Here is a 20,353-nt window from a genome sequence, read left to right on the forward strand (position 1 = left end):
AAGTGGTATTTTCTTGATCTTCCGGGGCAATAACAATCTGATTATACCCCGAATAGCCATCAAGGAAACAATAGTATTCCTGTCCGGCTTACCTGTCAAGCATTTGTTCAATGAAGGGGAGGGGGAAGTGATCTTTTCGTGTAGCATTATTCAACTTCCTATAATCTATGCATATTCGCCAACCAGTCACAGTCCTAGTTGGGATTAATTCATTTTGTTCATTTACTACAACAGTCATACCCCTCCCCCCTTTAGGTACACATGGAACAGGGCTTACCCACTTACTATCGGATATGGGAAATACTATACCTATGACGAGCCACTTAATCACTTCTTTTCTTATCACCTCTTTCATTATTGGATTTAGGCGGCGTTGATGTTCCACGCCAGGCTTGTGTCCCTCCTCCATGCATATTTTGTTCATGCAGAATGCAAGACTAATACCCTTTATTTTAGACATTGTCCAACCAATGGCATGCTTGTGCTCCCTCATCACCCCTAAGATCTTTTCTTCCTGAAATTTAGATAAATAAGAAGAAACAATCACAGGTAAAGTGTTAGAACTACCCAAATATACATAATGAAGATGAGATGGTAAGGGTTTAAGTTCCAGTTTTGGAGCCTCCTCAACTGAAGGTCTAGGGGACAGGCCTATTGGCCTATCCAGAGGCTCAAACTGGGATCTTTCTCTTATGTATTCACAAGATGCATCCAAAATTTGCAACATCTCCTCAACCTCCTCTTCCAGTTCCAAGTGATTGAACAACATCAATGCCTTTTCTAGTGCATCTTCTTTAAATGCACTTGTCTCTACGGCTGGTTCATTTATCTTCATCATAGAAATTATGGCCAGGTCCTCGAAATGACGAGGAAACTGAATGGCTCGATATACATTGAAGACCACTTCTTCATTGTCAACCCTCAGGATCATCTTACCTTCTCGGACTTTGATAATGGCATCTCTAGTGGCCAAAAGAGTTCGTCCCAAGATGATAGGAACTAACTCATCAGCCTCGTAGTCCAGGATGATAAAATCTGCAGGGAAAATAAACTTCCCAATCTGCAGCAAGACGTCCTCAATTACCCCCTCAGGATAAACACAAGATATGTCAGCTAACTGTAGAAGCACCGAGGTGGGTCTCAGAGCTCCTAATCCCAATTGTTTGAACATTGACAACGGCATCAGATTGATACTTGAACCTAAATCACACAAGGCTCTACCCACATCAATTTCACCAATCCTCACGGGGATGGTAAAACTACCTGGATCCTTAAGCTTTTGTGGAAGCTTATATTGAATCCTAGAAGTGCACTTCTCAGTAAGTGCGCCGGTCACAAATTCAGTTAACCTCCTCTTATTTGCCACTATATCCTTAGTATATTTTGCATATTTTGGGACCTCACGGAGCATGTCCACCAAAGGGATGTTCAAGTGTATCTTCTTCAACATATCTAAAAATTTGTGAAACATGTGGTGATCATTCTTCTTTTTCAGTATTTGAGGAAAAGGAGGTGGCACCCTCTCTGATATTTGCTCAGACTCTCTTTTGTTTCTCTCATCTACCTCTACCGGTTTTTGCACTCTTTCTTCTTCGAGCCCAGACTGCTTTTTTTTCTTCTTAGCCACTTCTACTAACTCTCTCCCATTTCTCAACGTCACTGAATTGACTTGAGAATTTTTCTCTGTATCACTTGGGAGAGCTCCAACAGGTCTAATATTCTGATTGTTAGCCATTAACCCAAACTGCCTCTCTAGATTTCTGAACGATGTGCGCAATTGTTGATTCTCTTTCTGATTGTCTAGCACGAGCTTTTTCATCATGTCAGTCAAACTCTCTTCTGATTGCTGTGGAGGTTGAGGTGGATGATTATAATTCGCTTGAGGCCTGATGTTCTGATTTACACCCCAAGAGAAGTTAGGATGATTCCTCCAGTTCGGATTGTATGTGTTACCATATTGAGCATTTTGATTCATCGGCTCTCTAGCTTGTTGCCCCACGTAGTAGATGGATTCAGGATTCACGGGGCATATGTCACTTGTGTGACCTTCACCACATAACTCAGAGCAAGTAGACATTTGTTGCACATGCTGGATCTGTTGTGCTTGGTGCATTATCATCTTATTCATTTGATTTGCTAATCTCGCTATATCTACCCTCATGGATGAGAAATCATCAAGCTTGATCACACCTGCTGCCTTTTGTTTAAGTGCTCTTCGTGGTTCCCCATGTACTTGCCAATTATTATAATTAGTAGTGAAATTGTTTAGCAGGATCTGGATCTCACTATAAGGTCTTGCCATGCAACTACCCCCCACATGCTGAGTCAAGATTTATCTTTGATTCCTCCTCCAACCCATCAACTAAAGTGTGACGCAACACCTCATCAGTCTGACAATGATGTGGGCAGTGTCTGAGTAGCTTCTTGAATCTTTCCCAAGCTTGACGAAGAGTCTCGCCATCTCGTTGTTGAAACCCAAGAATCTGGCTCCTCAGCGACTTTGTCTTCTTAGTGGGAAAAAACTTGATTAAGAATTGCCTTGCTAGATCAACCCAATTGTGGATTGAGTTCGCGGGCTTCTTTTGCAACCATTCCTTAGCTTCCCTTAGCAGCGAAAAGGGAAACAGTGTCAGCCTGACATAGTCCTTGGAAATGTTCGGATAATTGTAAGTGTCTGTAATTTCAAGGAAGTTCTCAATGTGCCTCTGCGGGTCTTAATCAGATAGACCCACATATTGCCCTGCGGACTGAATCAGTTGTACCATGTATTGTTTGAGTTCAAAGTGACCCGTGACCTCAGGCTTCACAATTGCCTGAGTCATATTAGAAAGATTGGGCCTTGCAGCTTTTATCACCAGACGCCCTTCATTACTTTCCATCTCTATTGGTTGTGGTTGAACTACGATGTCCAACTCTCTTTCAATTCTAGTTCTATCTTCAACTTCCCTCCTTACTCTATGAAGTGTTCGTTCGATCTCAGGATAAAGAGGAAGGATATTGTTTTCGCTTCCACTACTCCGCATTCAACAAAAGAGCATGCGTTATCACAAATAAAGCAAACTAAAAATTAAAACTTGAACAAATAACAAATAAAAGCTTAACTTAGATAAACAATCAATAACTAAGTCCCCGGCAACGGCGCTAAAAACTTGTTGGTTCCCCAAGTACACACAAGTATACGTGGCCGTCAAGTAATAAAGTGACTAGAAAGTCGGATGTCGAAGCAAAAGAGACTTAGATCAATTGTCAACTAAGCAAACAAAAAATAATTAAGTGTCCAAGATATTTAAGAGTGATGTTTTTCTATTAATCTATAATTGCGGAAATTAAACAAGTAACAACTAATTTATCGAGAATGCAAATGTTTATGATGAGATTTTAATTCAGAGGAGGTGAAAATTCAAGGATCGTGGTTGGATTATCAATCCTATTAAGTTCCATAATTACACTCGTTAATCCAGATTACCTATGGTTGCTAATTAACCGTATCGTTTATATGAATAGCATGTTCCAACAATACTACTCGCCTGCTCACAATATATCAATCCTATATTCCTATGGTATTGAGTCTATCATGAACGAATATAATACGGTATTCAATTAAGCAAGACTGTTAAGTATATTCTTATCCTAACCGCGAAATCGTCCCCCGAGCCACGGGTTCAGAAACAAGCTCTCTCTAATTCTATTCTAATCTAAACACAGCTTTCCCCAAGCATAGCATAGATAGTACGGTGAATTGGTAGCTACAACAATTCACAAGTTAAAACTAGAATTAAAGAAACAACCACAATATGATAATCCGAATTAACGAAGATGTGCTTAGCCACTCATGTTATTAGTAACAATGTTCCAAGTATTTTGCATAAACAAATTACAAAGAAAAGATAAATGAATGAAGAACTCGCTGATTTTCTCCTCCGAAAGTTGTTCCACGTGATGTTCTTGCCTCCGGTCGCAAAAGCACCTCTAAAAATGTTGTTTAACGATTATTTATATGTGTAGGGAAAAAAACCTAGACGAAATAACCAAGTCCAAAACCAAAAAGGATACAAAGTAGGCTTTAAAACCCGGAACACCCTCGCTACAGGCCTCACGGCGCGAGGCAAAATGCGAGCTTCAACTCGCTGTAGCCCATGCGACGCAAGCTCTGTCGCGCTCTTGAATCCTCGCCTCGCCTGCTCTAACGCGAGAAAAGTAGCTCGCTACGCCTACTGCTGCTTCGATTCAATTTTGTTGCCGAGCATTTCCAATTCACGTTTTTGTTTCTTTTTTCAATTGTTATTTTTGACTTCTTTTGATTTGTCTCTTTTGTCTTCCTTTATAATGTTAAACTTTAATACTTATATATCCACTAATTAAATAATCATAACTCCATTCTTGTATTGCCTAAAATACACATAAAATCTCTACTTTGCTTCCAATTTCGTCTTCAACGTACCTACACATAAAATAAACTCAATTAAGCACAAATATAGTATAGTTTAGCATTAAAACCCTAAAATATAAGGTAAGTAATGCACTAAAAATATGGAATTATAGCCAAACATCACTACCCCATACTTAAACGTTACTCGTCCTCGAGCAATCAAACTACCCTTTATATAGACACGACCTTTTTAAACAATTCTTAAATATTTGAGACTTCAACTTGCCCACTAGTCTGAGGATGGTAGGCGGTTGCAACCTTTTGTTTGACCTCATATTGCGCTAAGACATTGTCCAAGAGCTTGCTACAGAAATGGGTGCCCCCATCACTAATCATCACTCTCGGAGTGCCGAACCTTTTAAAGATATGCTTTTTCACAAAGTTGACCACAACCTTGGCATCATTGGTAGGAAGAGCAATTGCCTCCACCCACTTCGACACATAGTCAACGGCCACCAAAATGTGCTTACACCTACTGGATAAGGGAAACGAACCCATAAAATCAATTCCCCACACATCAAAAATTTCAACCTCCATAATACCGTGCAATGTCATCTCATGCCTTTTCATGATTATTACTATTCTCTGGCACCTATCACACCTCCTCACGAACTCATGGGCGTCTTTAAACACCCTAGGCCAATAAAAACCCGATTGCAACACCTTAGCTTCCATTTTGTCACCCGCATAATGACCACCATAAGGCGACGCATGACAGTCATGTAAGATAGTATTTATTTCAGATTCAGGCACACATCTTCTCATTAACTGATCGGTACAAGATTTGAACAGAAATGGCTCATCCCACACATATGACCTCACATCTCGCAAGAACTTCTTTTTAGCATAAGGTTCAAGATCAGGAAGCATCTCTCCACTTGCCAGATAGTTCACAAAATCTGCATACCATGGCACCTCCCCAGCAGTAATGGCAAACAATTGCTCATCCAGGAATGTTTTCTTGATGACATTTCCCTCAGCTACATGATTTCGAGTTTCTAACCTGGATAAGTGATCAGCTACTTGATTCTCTGTTCCTTTACGGTCTCGGATCTCCAAATCAAATTCCTGCAAGAGTAAAACCCAACGGATTAGCCTTGGTTTAGCATCTTTCTTTTCGAACAAATACTTGAAAATTGCATGGTCTGTGTAGATGATGACTTTGGTTTCAACCAAATAGGCCCGAAATTTATCGAACTCCCACACTACAGCAAACAACTCCTTTTTTGTCACAGTATAATTTATTTGAGTAGGAGTAACAGTCTTGCCTGCGTAGTAAATAGAGTGAAAAAATTTTCTCCTCCTCTGGCGCAACACGACCCCAATTGCACCATCACTAGCGCCATACATTAACTCAAATGGCTCTTTCTAGTCAGGAGCCACTATGATTGGTGCACTCACTAACATCTTTTTCAAATCCTCGAATGCTTTCAGACAAGCATCGTCAAACTTGAAAGGCAGATCCTTCTCTAACAACCTGCACAAATGAGAAGAAATTTTTCAGAAATCCTTTATAAATTGGCGATAAAAACCTACATGTCCTAGAAAACTCCTAACTCCTTTCACTGAAATCGGTGGTGGCAACTTTTCAATTGCTTCCACCTTAGCTTTGTCAACTTCCAATCCATCTTTGGACACCTTGTGCCCCAACACTATACCTTCACATACCATAAAATAGAACTTTTCCCAATTCAGTACCAGAATAGTCTCCTCACACCTGGCTAGCACTTTAGCAAGATTGGTCAAGCATTCATAAAAAAAATGACCAAACATAGAAAAATCATCCATAAAAACCTCCAAAAACCGTTCCACTACATCGGTACAAAATAGCCATCACACACCTTTAAAAAGTCGCAGGTGCATTACACAACCCGAATGGCATTCTCTTAAATGCATAAGTGCCATAAGGACATGTAAAAGTGGTCTTTTCATGATCTTCCGGGGCAATAGCAATCTGATTATTCCCCGAATAGCCGCCAAGGAAACAATTGTATTCCTGTCCGGCTTACCTATCAAGCATTTGATTAATGAAGGGGAGGGGGAAGTGATCTTTTCGTGTAGCATTATTCAACTTCCTATAATCTATACATATTCGACAACCAGTCACAGTCCTAGTTGGGATTAATTCATTTTGTTCATTCACTACAACAGTCATACCCCCTCTCTTAGGTGCACATTGAACATGGCTTACCCACTTACTATCGAAGATGGGAAATACTATACATGTGTCGAGCCACTTAATCACTTCTTTTCTTGTCACCTCTTTCATGATTGGATTTAGGCGGCGTTGATGTTCCACGCTAGGCTTGTGTCCCTCCTCCATGAGTATTTTGGGCATGCAGAATGTAGGGCTAATACCCTTTATGTCATACATTGTCGAACCAATGGCACGATTGTGCTCCCTCCGCACCCTTAAGATCTTTTCTTCCTGCAATTTAGACAAATGAGAAGAAACATTCACAAGTAAAGTGTTAGAACTACCCAGATATGCATGATAAAGATGAGATGGCAAGGGTTTAAGTTCCAATTTTGGAGCCTCCTCAATTGAGGGTCTAGGGGGAAGGCCGATTGGCCTATCCAAAGGCTCAAACTGTGATCTTTCTCTTATGTATTCACAAGATGCGCCCAAAATTTGAAACATCTCCACAACCTCTTGTTCCAGTTCTAAGTAATTGAACAACATCAATGTCTTTTCTAGTGCATCTTCTTTAAATACACTTGGCTCTACGGCTGGTTCATTTATCTTCACTACAGAAATCATGGCTAGGTCCTCGTAATGACGAAGCAACTGAATGGCTCGATATACATTGAAGACCACTTCTTCATTGTCCACCCTCAGGATCATCTTACCTTCTCGGACTTTGATAATGGCATCTCCAGTGGTCAAAAGAGGTCGTCCCAAGATGATAGGAACTAACTCATCAGATTCGTAGTCCAAGATGATAAAATCTGCAGGGGAAATAAACTTCCTAATTTGAAGCAAGACGTCCTCAATTACCCTCCCAAGATAAACATAAGATCTGTCAGCTAACTGTAGCAGCACCGTGGTGGGTCTCGGAGCTCCTAATCCCAATTGTTTGAACACTGACAATGTCATCAAATTGATACTTTCACCCAAATCACACAAGGCTCTACCCACATCAATTTCACCAATCCTCACGGGGATGGTAAAACTACCCGGATCCTTAAGATTTTGTGGAAGCTTATGTTGAATCCTGGAAGTGCACTTCTCAGTAAGTGCGCCGGTCTCAAATTCAGTTAACCTCCTCTTATTTGCCACTATATCCTTAATATATTTTGCATATTTTGGGACCTCACGGAGCATGTCCACCAAAGGAATGCTCAAGTGTATCTGCTTCAGCATATCTAAAAATTTGTGAAACATATGGTCATCATTATTCTTTCTCAGTCTTTGAGGAAAAGGATGAGGCACCCTATCTGATATTTGCTCAGACTCTATTTTGTTTCTCTCATCTACCTCTATACTTTTTAGTACTCTTTCTTTTTCGAGCCCAGACTGCTCCTTTTTCTTTTTAGGCACTTCTACTAACTCTCTCCCATTTCTCAACATCACTGTATTGACTTGAGAATTTTTCTCTGTATCACTTGGGGGAGCTCCAACAGGTCTAATATTCTAATTGTTAGCCATTTGCCCAAACTGCCTCTCTAGATTTCCAAACTCTGTGCGCAATTGTTGATTCTCAGCCATAACTTTCTAATTTTATGTCAAGAGCTTTTTCATCATGTCAGTCAAACTCTCTTCTGATTGCTGTGGAGGTTGAGGTGGATGATTATAAGTCGCTTGAGGCCTGATGTTCTGATTTCCACCCCGAGAGAAGTTAGGATGATTCCTCCAGTTCGGATTGTATGTGTTACTATATTGAGAATTTTTATTCATCAGCCCTCTAGTTTGTTGCACCACGTAGTAGATGGATTCAGGATTCACGGGGCATATGTCACTTGTGTGACCTTCAACACAAAACTTGCAGTAAGTAGACATTTGTTGCACATGCTGCATCTGTTGTGCTTGGTGCATTGTCATCTTATTCATCTGATTTTCTAATCTCGCTATATCTGCCCTCATAGCTGAGAAATCATCAAGCTCGATCATACTTTCTGCCTTTTGTTTAAGCGCTCTTCGTGGTTCCCCATATTCTTGCAAATTATTATCATTAGCAGTGAAATTGTTTAGCAGGATCTGGATCTCACTATACGGTCTTGCCATGCAACTACCCCCACATGTTGAGTCAAGATTCATCTTTGATATCTCGTCCAACACATCAACTAAAGTGTGACGCAACACCTCATCAGTCTGACAATGATGTAGGCAGTCTCTGAGTAGCTTCTTGTATCTTTCCCAAGCTTGACGAAGAGTCTCGCCATCTCGTTGTTGAAACCCAAGAATCTGGCTCCTCAGCGACTTTATCTTCTTAGTGGGAAAAAACTTGATTAAGAATTTCCTTGTTAGATCATCCCAATTGTGGATTGAGTTCGCGGGCTCCTTTTGCAACCATTCCTTAGTTTTCCTTAGCAGTGAAAAGGGAAACAGTGTCAGCTTGACATAGTCCTTGGAATCATTCGGATAATTGTAAGTATCTGTAATTTCCAGGAAGTTCTCAATGTGCCTCTGCGGGTCTTCATGAGATAGACCCACATATTGCCATGTGGACTGAATCAGCTGTACCATGTATTGTTTGAGTTCATAGTGACCCGTGATCTCAGGCTTCACAATTGCCTGAGTCGTATTAGCAAGATTGGGTCTTGCAGCTTCTATCACCGGACGCCCTTCATTACCTGCCATCTCTATTGGTTGTGGTTGAACTACGATGTCCAACTCTCTTTCAATTCTAGTTCTAGCTTCAACTTCCCTCCTCACTCTATGAAGTGTTCGTTCGATCTCAGGATAAAGAGGAAGAATATTGTTTTCGCTTCTACTACTCCACATTCAACAGAAGAGCATGCGTTATCACAAATAAAGCAAAATAAAAATTAAAACTTGAACAAATAATGAATAAAAGCTTAACTTAGATAAACAATCAATAACTAAGTCCCCGTCAACGGTGCCAAAAACTTGTTGGTTCCCCAAGTACACATAAGTATACATGGACGTCAAGTAATAAAGTGACTCGAAAGTCGGATGTCGAACCCAAAGAGACATAGATCAATTGTCAACTAAGCAAACAAAAATCAATTAATTGTCCAGGATATTTAAGAGAGATGTTTTTCTATTAATCTATAATTGCGGAAATTAAACAAGTAACAACTAATTTATCAAGAATGCAAATGTTTATGATGAGATTTTAATTCAGAGGAGGTGAAAATTCAAGGATTGTGGTTGGTTTATCAATCCTATTAAGCTCAATAATCACACTCGTTAATCCAGATTATCTATGGTTGCTAATTAGCCGGATCGTTTATATGAATAGCATGTTCCCACAATACTACTCGCCTGCTCACTGTATATCAATCATAAATTCTTATGGTATTGAGTCTATCATGAACGAATATAATACGGTATTCAATTAAGCAAGACTGTTAGGTATATTCTTATCCTAACCGCGAAATCGTCCCCCAAGCCACGGGTTCAGAAACAAGCTCTCTCTAATTCTATTCTAATCTAAACACAGTCTCGCCATCTCATTGTTGAAACCCAAGAATCTGGCTCCTCAACGACTTTGTCTTCTTAGTGGGAAATAACTTGATTAAGAATTTCGTTGCTAGATCATCCCAATTGTGGATTGAGTTCGCGGGTTCCTTTTGCAACCATTCCTTAGCTTCCCCTAGCAGTGAAAAGGGAAATAGTGTTAGCCTGACATAGTCCTTGGAAATGTTCGGATAATTGTAAGTGTTTGTAATTTCTTGGAAGTTATCAATGTGCCTTTGCGGGTCTTCATGAGATAGACCCACATATTGCCCTGTGGACTGAATCAGCTGTATCATGTATTGTTTGAGTTCAAAGTGACCCATGATCTCAGGCTTCACAATTGCCTGAGTCATATTATCAAGATTGGGCCTTGCAGCTTCTATCACCGGACGCCATTCTTTACCTGCTATCTATATTGGCTGTGGTTGAACTACGATGTCCAACTCTCTTTTAATTCTAGTTCTAGCTTCAACTTCCCTCCTCACTCTATGAAGTATTCGTTCGATCTCAGGATCAAGAGGAATGATATTGTTTGCACTTTTACTCCTCCGCATTCAAGAGAAGAGCCTGCGTTATCACAAACTAAAGCAAACTAAAAATTAAAACTTGAACAAATAACGAATAAACGCTTAACTTAGATAAACAATCAATAACTAAGTCCCCGGAAACGACGCCAAAAACTTGTTGGTTCCCCAAGTACACGCAAGTATACGTGGCCGTCAAGTAATATAGTAACTCGAAAGCCAGATGTCGAACCCACAGAGACTTAAATCAATTATCAACTAAGCAAACTAAAATCAATTAATTGTCAAATATATTTAAGAGTGATATTTTTCTATTAATCTACAATTGCGGAAATTAAACAAGCAACAACTAATTTATCAAGAATGCAAATGTGTATGATGAGATTTTTATTCAGATGAGGTGAAAATTCCAGGGTTGTGGTTGGTTTATCAATCCTGTTAAGTTCAATAATCACACTCATTAATACAGATTATCTATGATTGCTAATTAACCGGATCATTTATATGAATAGCATGTTCCCACAATACTACTCGCCTGCCCATAATATATCAATCCTATATTCCTATGGTATTGAGTATATCATGAACGAATATAATATGTTATTCAATTAAGCAAGACTGTTAGGTATATTTCTATCCTAACCGCGAAATCGTCCCCCGAGCCACGGGTTCAGAAACAAGCTCTCTCTAATTCTACTCTAATCTAAACACGAATTTCCCCAAACATAACATAGATAGTAGGGTGAATTGGTAGCTATAACAATTCACAAGTTAAAACTAGAATTAAAGAAACAACCACAATATGATAATTCAAATTAACAAAGATGTGCTTAGCCACTCATGTTCTTAGTAACAATCTTTCAAGTATTTTGCATAAACAAATTACAAAGAAAAGATAAATGAAGGAAGAACTCGCTGATTTTCTACTCCGAAAGTTGTTCCATGTGATGTTCTTGCCTCCGGTCGCAAAAACACCTCTAAAAATATTGTTTAACGATTATTTATATGTGTAGGGAAAAAACCTAGACGAAATAACCAAGTCCAAAACCAAAAAGGATACAAAATAGGTTTTAAAACTCGGAACACCCTCGCTACAGGCCTCACGGCACGAGGCAAAACGCGAGCTTCATCTCGCTGTAGCCCGTGCGACGCAAGCTCTGTCGCGCGCTTTAATCCTCGCCTCGCCTGCTCTAACGCGAGCAAAGTAGCTCGCTACGCTTGTTGCTGCTTCGATTCAATTTTGTTGCCTAAAATTTCCAATTCACGTTTTTGTTTCTTTTTTCAATTGTTATTTTTGTCTTCTTTTGATTTGTCTCTTTTGTCTTCTTTTGTAATGTTAAACTTTAATCCTTATATATCCACTAATTAAATAATCATAATTCCATTCTTGTAGTGTATAAAATACACATAAAATCTCTACTTTGCTCCCAATTTCGTTTTCAACGTACCTACACATAAAATAAACTAAATTAAGCACAAATATAGTATAGTTTAGCATTAAAGCCCCAAAATGTAAGGTAAGTAATGCAGTAAAAATATGGCCAAACATCATAAATCACTCGGATAAATAGTCATTCGCGAAAGGGGATATCCTATAATTATAATAGATCAATATACAATCTGTAACAAGAAACTGTTTGATTTTCTAGACCAAGTGAATTTCAAATGGCTCAAACATGCATCACTTTTTATGTTCCCCATGACGTGAGTATCAAAATTGCCCACTTAATGTTTGGCGTTATTATCACTTGCCACTAAGATTTTAGTGGAAAAGTTAAGTACAAGGATAATACGAAGATCCTAAAATTCGCCCGGGCGGTATTAATTTATAGATATTAATAATTTATATATATTTAATAAATTTCTAACATAAATACAGTACTTATGTAACATGTACACTAGCTCCACCCGCAAAAGAAGCCAAATTCTCATATGAATATGTGTAAAAGAAGAAAGGGGAAGAGACCTAAAACATGGTAGAGCTAAGCACCTGCTCATCTCTTTCAGTAGTAGAATTAGTTTAGACAGTTTGTAACACATGATCAAGCTTATTAGTTTAACAGTATCAGCAGAAGATTCTTTGTCTAAATAAAAAGTTTGAACACTAAATTCGGACTAATAGCATTACATAGCATCTCAAAAGCCGCAAACCAAAGGACTAATTAGAAAACAACTTGAAACTACTGATATTACTTCAAAAGTGCAGTATGTACAGTTATTGTTCAAATCTCAAATGAATTGCTGGAAAGATTATTACAATTTGTTAGAGATATATCCATGAGAAGCATTAAATACACTTTCAAAGACAAGAATTGAACCTAGCTAATACTAAGTTAGCTGAAACTTGTCAGGTAGATTGTTCCAAGATTGTTGGTCCAACATTACTGTCTGATCCATCCTCATTGCAGCCAATCTTTCCGTCATAGGCGCATTATCTAACATGGCGTCCACAAGATCAGTAATGAAGCTAGTTTCTTTTTCAGTAATTGTTTCCCCCGTCAAAACATCCTCCTCGTTACCCGTACCCTCATCGAGTTGTACTAACTCACCCCCCTCTTGTGTGTGCAGCTCAGGTTCAACAGAGGCTGGTCCCTCCAACTGCAGAATAGTATTCCCTTCAGATTCTAAATTTACCTCAGGTACTTCAATAGTGGTTGTTGGTAATATCAATTTGCTGGTTGAATAGAACAAGGTGTTGTGTCACATTCTCCTGTTGCAATTTCATTAGAATTTAGCATAGTAGTCGATTCAGGTACCAACGACATGGACATTGAAGATTCATACAACCGATCCCAACTTTCTAGGAAATATTGTAGTCGATTGATCAGGTACCAATTGCACCTGATTGTTCCCCATACCATAACCCCTGCAACCAGTTAGTAGTTCAAGAAAACTTGTAGCCTTGACTTCAGATTCCATAAATGCAATATTATGCTCCTCATTAACAGCAAAAGAACAACCTTCTTCTTCTTGATCTTGTGTCTGGATCTTCTCCAATAGTGTGTCACAGCCCATATTTTCATCCGATCTAACCATTATTTCAGGCACATTAAATTCTTGCATCGCGTTCTCAAAGTCAGCGATCATAGATTCTTGAAATTGAGAAAAAGTAGTTAGCCCCAACGATGAACCATTCTCTACACCAGTAGCCTCGTGACTTTGCACCTTAGATTCCTCCATTGGTTCTTCAACATAATAGATAGGAGTGATCATCTCAGTATATTCCTGATCCATCAAAGGCTTAACCGAATTTATCCCAACAGTTTCCACCATTAATGGTTCAACAGATTCTACTATTGCTTTCTCAACAAAATAGTCCTGATCCATCAATGGCTGATCAACATAATTATTTATATCAGAAGTCACCTCAGTATCCACCTTCTCTTGTTCAGAACATGACTCCATAGTAGTTGTCACATTACTAGTCTGACTAAAATTACAAGTAGTACTTCTTTTGGGCAACTTTTTTATGGCACAAATAACATAATCTTTACGCTCAGAATTACTGAACTTATTAAGAATAGGATCAGACAACACATATTCCTTCATTAGCCACTTACCATCATTATAATCATCAGAATTAATACACTTATTATTATTCTTCTCAGTATAACACATACTCTTCATTCGTCCAATAATCGAATCTCTTTTCCTCTGATCACAACTCTTTATAGTAACAGCTCTTCCCTTATCTTGTTGTTTCCAAGTTCCATCTCTTTTTCCTACAATCCTACTAAACCTTCCCTTGTTCTTCTTCCTTGGTGTAATAAAGTAACGGTAAATACTTGTGTCCCAATTATCTTCTACTCCTCCAGTAGAATGGCCAAGGCTGTAAGTTACCCAAGGTTCTTGTTTGTAAACATCATACATTGCAATAAAACCATTGTCATGCAATTCTTGCTTAGCAACAAACCTCAAAAGAAATTTCACTAACTCTGAATCCGTCGGTCGAAATCGATATCCTTCTCCAAGATTATCTAACTCCATCATATTCATTGTTTCTTGAATATGAAGATGAAAAAAACGCAGCGGCCGAGACAAGAGAGTTTTGAGTGATAAAATAGGGCTATATATATGACTTAGGAGTTTAGATACTTTGTATTTATAGAACAAAAAGTTGATTATGATCAACGGCAATGAGTTCGATGTGACCCGTGATCTCAGGCTTCATAATTGCCTGAGTCATATTAGCAAGATTGGGCCTTGCAGCTTCTATCACCCGACGCCCTTCATTACCTACCATCTCTATTGGTTGTGGTTGAACTACGATGTCCAACTCTCTTTCAATTCTAGTTCTCACTTCAACTTCCCTCCTCACTCTATGAAGTGTTCGTTCGATCTCAGGATCAAAAGGAAGGATATTGTTTGCGCTTCTACTCCCCCGCATTCAAGAGAAGAGCCTGCGTTATCACAAATAAAGCAAACTAAAAATTAAAACTTGAACAAATAACGAATAAAAACTTAACTTAGATAAACAATCAATAACTAAGTCCCCGGCAACGGCGCCAAAAACTTGTTGTTCCCCAAGTACACGCAAGTATACGTGGCCGTCAAGTAATAAAGTCACTCGAAAGTCGGATGTCTAACCCACAGAGACTTAGATCAATAGTCAACTAAGCAAACTAAAATCAATTAATTATCCAAGATATTTAAGAATGATATTTTTCTATTAATCAACTATTGCGGAAATTAAACAAGTAACAACTAATTTATCAAGAATACAAATGTGTATGATGAGATTTTAATTCAGAGGAGGTAAAAATTCCAGAGTTGTGGTTGGTTTATCAATCCTATTAAGTTCAATAATCACACTCGTTAATCCAGCTTATCTATGGTTGCTAATTAACCGGATCGTTTATATGAATAGCATGTTCCCACAATACTACTCGCCTGCCCACAATATATCAATCCTATATTCCTATGGTATTGAGTCTATCATGAACGAATATAATACGGTATTCAATTAAGCAAGATTATTAGGTATATTCCTATCCTAACCGCGTAATTGTCCTTCGAGCCATGGGTTCAGAAACAATCTCTCTCTAATTCTACTCCAATCTAAACACGGCTTTCCCCAAGCATAGCATAGATAGTAGGGTGAATTGGTAGCAACAACAATTCACAAGTTAAAACTAGAATTAAAGAAACAACCACAAGATGATAATCCGAATTAACGAAGATGTAATTAATAAACGTTAATAATCATATCATACCCTAGAACTAGAGTGTTTAGCCACTCATGTTCGTAGTAACAATTTTCCAAGTATTTTTCATAAACAAATTACAAAGAAAAGATAAATGAATGAAGAACTCGATGATTTTCTCCTCCAAAAGTTGTTCCATGTGATGTTCTTGCCTCCGGTCGTAAAAACTCCTCTAAAAATGGTGTTTAATGACTATTTATATGTATAGGGAAAAAGTCTAAACGAAATAATCAAGTCCAAACCAAAAAAGGAGACAAAATAGGCTTTAAAACACGGAACACCCTCGCTACAGGCCTCGTGGCGCAAAACAAAACGCGAGCTTCATCTCGCTATTGCCCGTGCGACGCAAGCTCTGTCGCGCGCTTTAATCCTCGCCTCGTTAAAACTAATTACACCAAGTTCAAAACTAGTTCTATTTGTCTAGTTCAAAGTATATAAAAGTCAAGGGGTGTTTTTTACAACATCATTATCATCATCTGATGAACTTTCATTTACAAGACGGTGTAGAGAACAGTCTTGTAGAGGACGGGAGGAAAACTCAAGGGGAGGACGGGAGGAACGATCACGGGGAGGACGGGAGGAATGATCACGAGCAGGACGGGAGGAATGATCACGTGGAGTCGACCCTTTGGCGATGACTCACGAGACCGGGCAACGGAAAAGCTTCAGTATATAGGAGAGTTCTGATCTGAGCTTGCATGCCAAGGAATTGAGCATCTCTAAGCCTTTCTCTTTCCTTGGCCGTTTCTAGCTCGGATGTGAGCTTTGTCACTGTCTCCCGCAGAGCGGAGAGGCTCTCTGTCACGACCCAAAACTAACCCCTTGTCTTGATGGCGCCTATCGTGGAACTAGGCAAGCCGACTCATTTCCAAAACAAAACGATATTTTCATTTCAAAGATAATTTCAAGGTTATTTAACATAAAAACCTCCATTTAAAGAGTTCAAATCAAAGAAAAATAGAAGTGCAGAAAAGAAAAGCCCGACATCGGGGTGTCACTAGTCATGAGCATCTACTATAATCTGTCTAACAATATCAAGGCTAACTCAGCCTGGAAAAATAGCTAAATAGTACTAGAGGAAGATAAGAGGGAGAAGAACAGGGGCTGCGATCGCCAAACAGCTACCTTGCTATCTCCAAGAAAATCTGCAACCAGAACACTCAATAACCGCTACCGTGTCCAGCCACACCTGGATCTGCACACAAGGTGCAGGGAGTAACATGAGTACGCCAACTCAGTAAGTAACAACAATAAATAAAGACTGAGCAGTAGTGACGAGCAATGAAGCATATAACGTTCATATCAGGAAATCTCAGTAAAATACCACATGCTCTTAAAAATCAGGATTGGAATCAAACATCTCGTTTAAACCCAGTTCCAATAAAAATCATTTTTTTCCAATAGTTTTTCAAACAAAGGCTCAATGCAAAGGTGAGCAAAAATGATGAAATCATAAACAGCCACTCGGGCAGACCTCACAGTCACTCGTGCCACTCGGGCATACCTCACAATCACTCTTGCCACTTGGGCATACCTCACAATCACTCTTGCCTCCCAGTCACTCAGCACTCGGCACTCGGCACTCGCACTCAGTAGGTACCTGCGCTCACTGGGAGTATGTACAGACTACGGAGGGGCTCCTTCAGCCCAAGCACTATAATCTGCATGGACAACTCACGTGCGATAATAATAAAGTATGCTGCAGGCGGGCAACCCCAATCCACACTCATCCTCACCAATCAGGCCCTCGGCCTCACTCAATCACAAGTATGCTGCAGGCGGGCAACCCCGATCCACACTTATCCTCACATATCAAGCCACTCGGGCATTTCAGAAAAACAGGGCATTCGGCCCAAAACATTTATATGCATCAAAATAGAGTCATAAAACTGAGTTATGCAGTAAACAAGTATAAACATGACTGAGTATAGATTTTTCAATCGAAAATAGTGAGAGGATGATACGAAAACAAACAGCATTGGCGCAAGGCCCAAACATGGCATTCAGCCCAATTTACATAAAATCTTTCTAAATCATATAAGTATCAATGATTTCAACAAAGTATGCAACTTTACAGTTGCTACGGGGCGGACCAAGTCACAAATCTCCAACAGTGCACGCCCACACGCCTGTCACCTAGCATATGCGTCACCTCAAAATAATAGAATGATATGAAATCCGGGGTTTTATACCCTCAGGACTAGATTTACAATCGTTACTTACCTCAAACCGGTCAAATCTCTACCCCGCAATGTTCTTGCCTCTGGACTCTGCCTCCAAATGCTCCAAATCTATTCACAATTAGTATAATACCATCAATATACGCTAATGGAATGAATTCCACAAGAAAAACTTCAAAATTAGACCAAAACCCGAAATTGGCTCAAAATTTGCCTGTCGGGCCCACGTCTCGAAACCCGACAAAAGTTACAAAATCCGAAAGCCCATTCAACCACGAGTCTACCCATACCAATTTTACCAAAATCCGACCTCAACTCGACCCTCAAATCTACAAATCTAATTTCCAAATTTCTAAGTTTCAATCTCTGATTTACGCCTCAAAATCATGTAATCTAGTCGGATTACTCGATGATAATTCAATATTCTGGAGTAGAAATGATCACAAGGGACTTACCTCAAGTTTTCCTTGAAAATATATCAAAAATCGCCTCTCCCCAAGTTCCAATTCGTCAAAAATGGCAAATGGGACGAAGTCCTTGATTTTATAATTCTGCCCAAACATCCTCGGTTCTGCCTCGATCTTGGCCTTCGATCGTGGCCCTCGACCCTGGTCCTCGGTCCTGCCCCTTGATCCTGGTTCTCGATCCGGATCTCGATCGTGCCTTTGATCGTAGCCCTCAACTCTGAACTCGATCGGGGCTTCGATCGTGGCCCTCGACCCTGGGCTCGATCATGGCTTCGATCGTGGCCCTCGACCCTGAGCTCGATCTGGGCTTCGATCGTGGCCCTCGACCCTGAGCTCGATCTGGGCTTCGATCGTGGCCCTCGACCTTGAGCTCAATCTGGGCTTCGATCATGGCCCACGACCCTGAGCTCGATCTGGGCTTCGATTTCCGGGCAGAAGCAATTTCCATCAGCAGTTGTTCTAGTTCAATTTTTGATCCGTTAACCATCCGAAACTCACCCGAGGCCCTCGGGACCTCAACCAAATATACCAACAAGTCATAAAATATCATATGAACTTATTTTAATCCTCAAATCACCTCAAACAACGCTAAAACCATGAATTACACCCCAATTCAAGCCTAATGAACTTTGAAATTTCTAATTTCTACAAACAACTCCGGAACCTATCAAATCTCATCTGATTGACCTCAAATTTTGCACACAAGTCCTAAATGACATAACAGAGGTATTCCAATTTTTAGAATCAGATTCCGACCCCGATATCAAAAAGTCAACCCCCCGGTCAAACTTCTCAAAAATAAAACTTTCGGTATTTCCAGTTTAATTCCTCTACGGACTTCCAAATAATATTCCGGACATGCTCCTAAGCCCAAAATCACCATACGGAGCTATTGGAATCATAAAAATTCAAATCCAAGGTCGTATACATATAGGTTCATATCCGGTCCACTTTTCTAACTTAAAATTTTTAATTATGAGACTAAGTGTCTCATTTCACCCCGAGTTCCTTCCGGACTCGAACCAACTAACCCGATATAACATAATATAGCTGAATAACACAAAAAGAAGTAGGAATGGGGAAAACAAGGTTATAACTCTCGAAACGACCGGCCGGGTCGTTACACTCTCCCTATTAAGTTGCTTGCCTTGCGAGGAAGTCCCTATTCCTTACATTCCACACTTATAGCAATGGATTGGAAGGTGTTCCATCACATCAAAGAAACCACATGGAAATATTTTTTCCATCTTACTAGAAGTTACACGAATGTTCTAATCCATCCGAAGTAGGTTTTCTTCCCTTAATGTGGTAGAACACAAGTCTTTGAAAAACAAACTAATCTCTGTGATGGGTTTCCAGATTCTTTCAAGCAAACCACAAAATGCAATAGGCACTAAGGTCTCCATGAAAACATGACAGTCATGACTTTTCAGATGGCTCAACTTCCGTACCTCCATATCTACTTTTTTTCCAAGATTCGACGCATAACCCTTAGGCATCTTCAATTTCATAACCCAATCACAAATTTGTTATCTTTCCTCCAAAGTGAATGTGTAACTTGCTTTAGCCTTGGACACCTTACCATTGTTTGTTGTCTGCAAGTATAATTCAGGCCGCCTGCAATATTCTTGTAAGTCCATTCTAGCCTTCGAATTATCTTTTGTCTTACCTTTAACATCCATCACTGTGTTGAACAAATTATCAAAATAATTCTTCTCAATATGCATGACATCAAGGTTGTGTCAGAGAAGATTATCCTTCCAATAAGGCAACTCCCAAAATATACTCTGTTTCGTCCAATTATGAGTAACACCATATCCGGGGAATCTATAAGGTGGAGCCTCAGTAACTTTACTGAAGTTCTGGACCCTCTCCCAAATTTTCTCACCTGAAAGTATCGGAGGT

General features: G+C 39.5%; 1 non-coding gene across 1 annotated transcript; it reads left to right on the top strand.

Annotated features, from left to right (window-relative positions):
- The first annotated feature begins 2,391 nt into the window (after nt 1–2,391).
- Nucleotides 2,392–2,498, top strand: LOC142178980 (small nucleolar RNA R71). Its single transcript, XR_012707130.1, has one exon. It is a non-coding gene; the product is annotated as a small nucleolar RNA R71 (small nucleolar RNA).
- The last annotated feature ends 17,855 nt before the right edge of the window (nt 2,499–20,353 follow it).

This window comes from Nicotiana tabacum, unplaced genomic scaffold (assembly GCF_000715075.1).
Source record: "Nicotiana tabacum cultivar K326 unplaced genomic scaffold, ASM71507v2 Un00123, whole genome shotgun sequence".
Lineage (NCBI taxonomy): Eukaryota > Viridiplantae > Streptophyta > Magnoliopsida > Solanales > Solanaceae > Nicotiana > Nicotiana tabacum.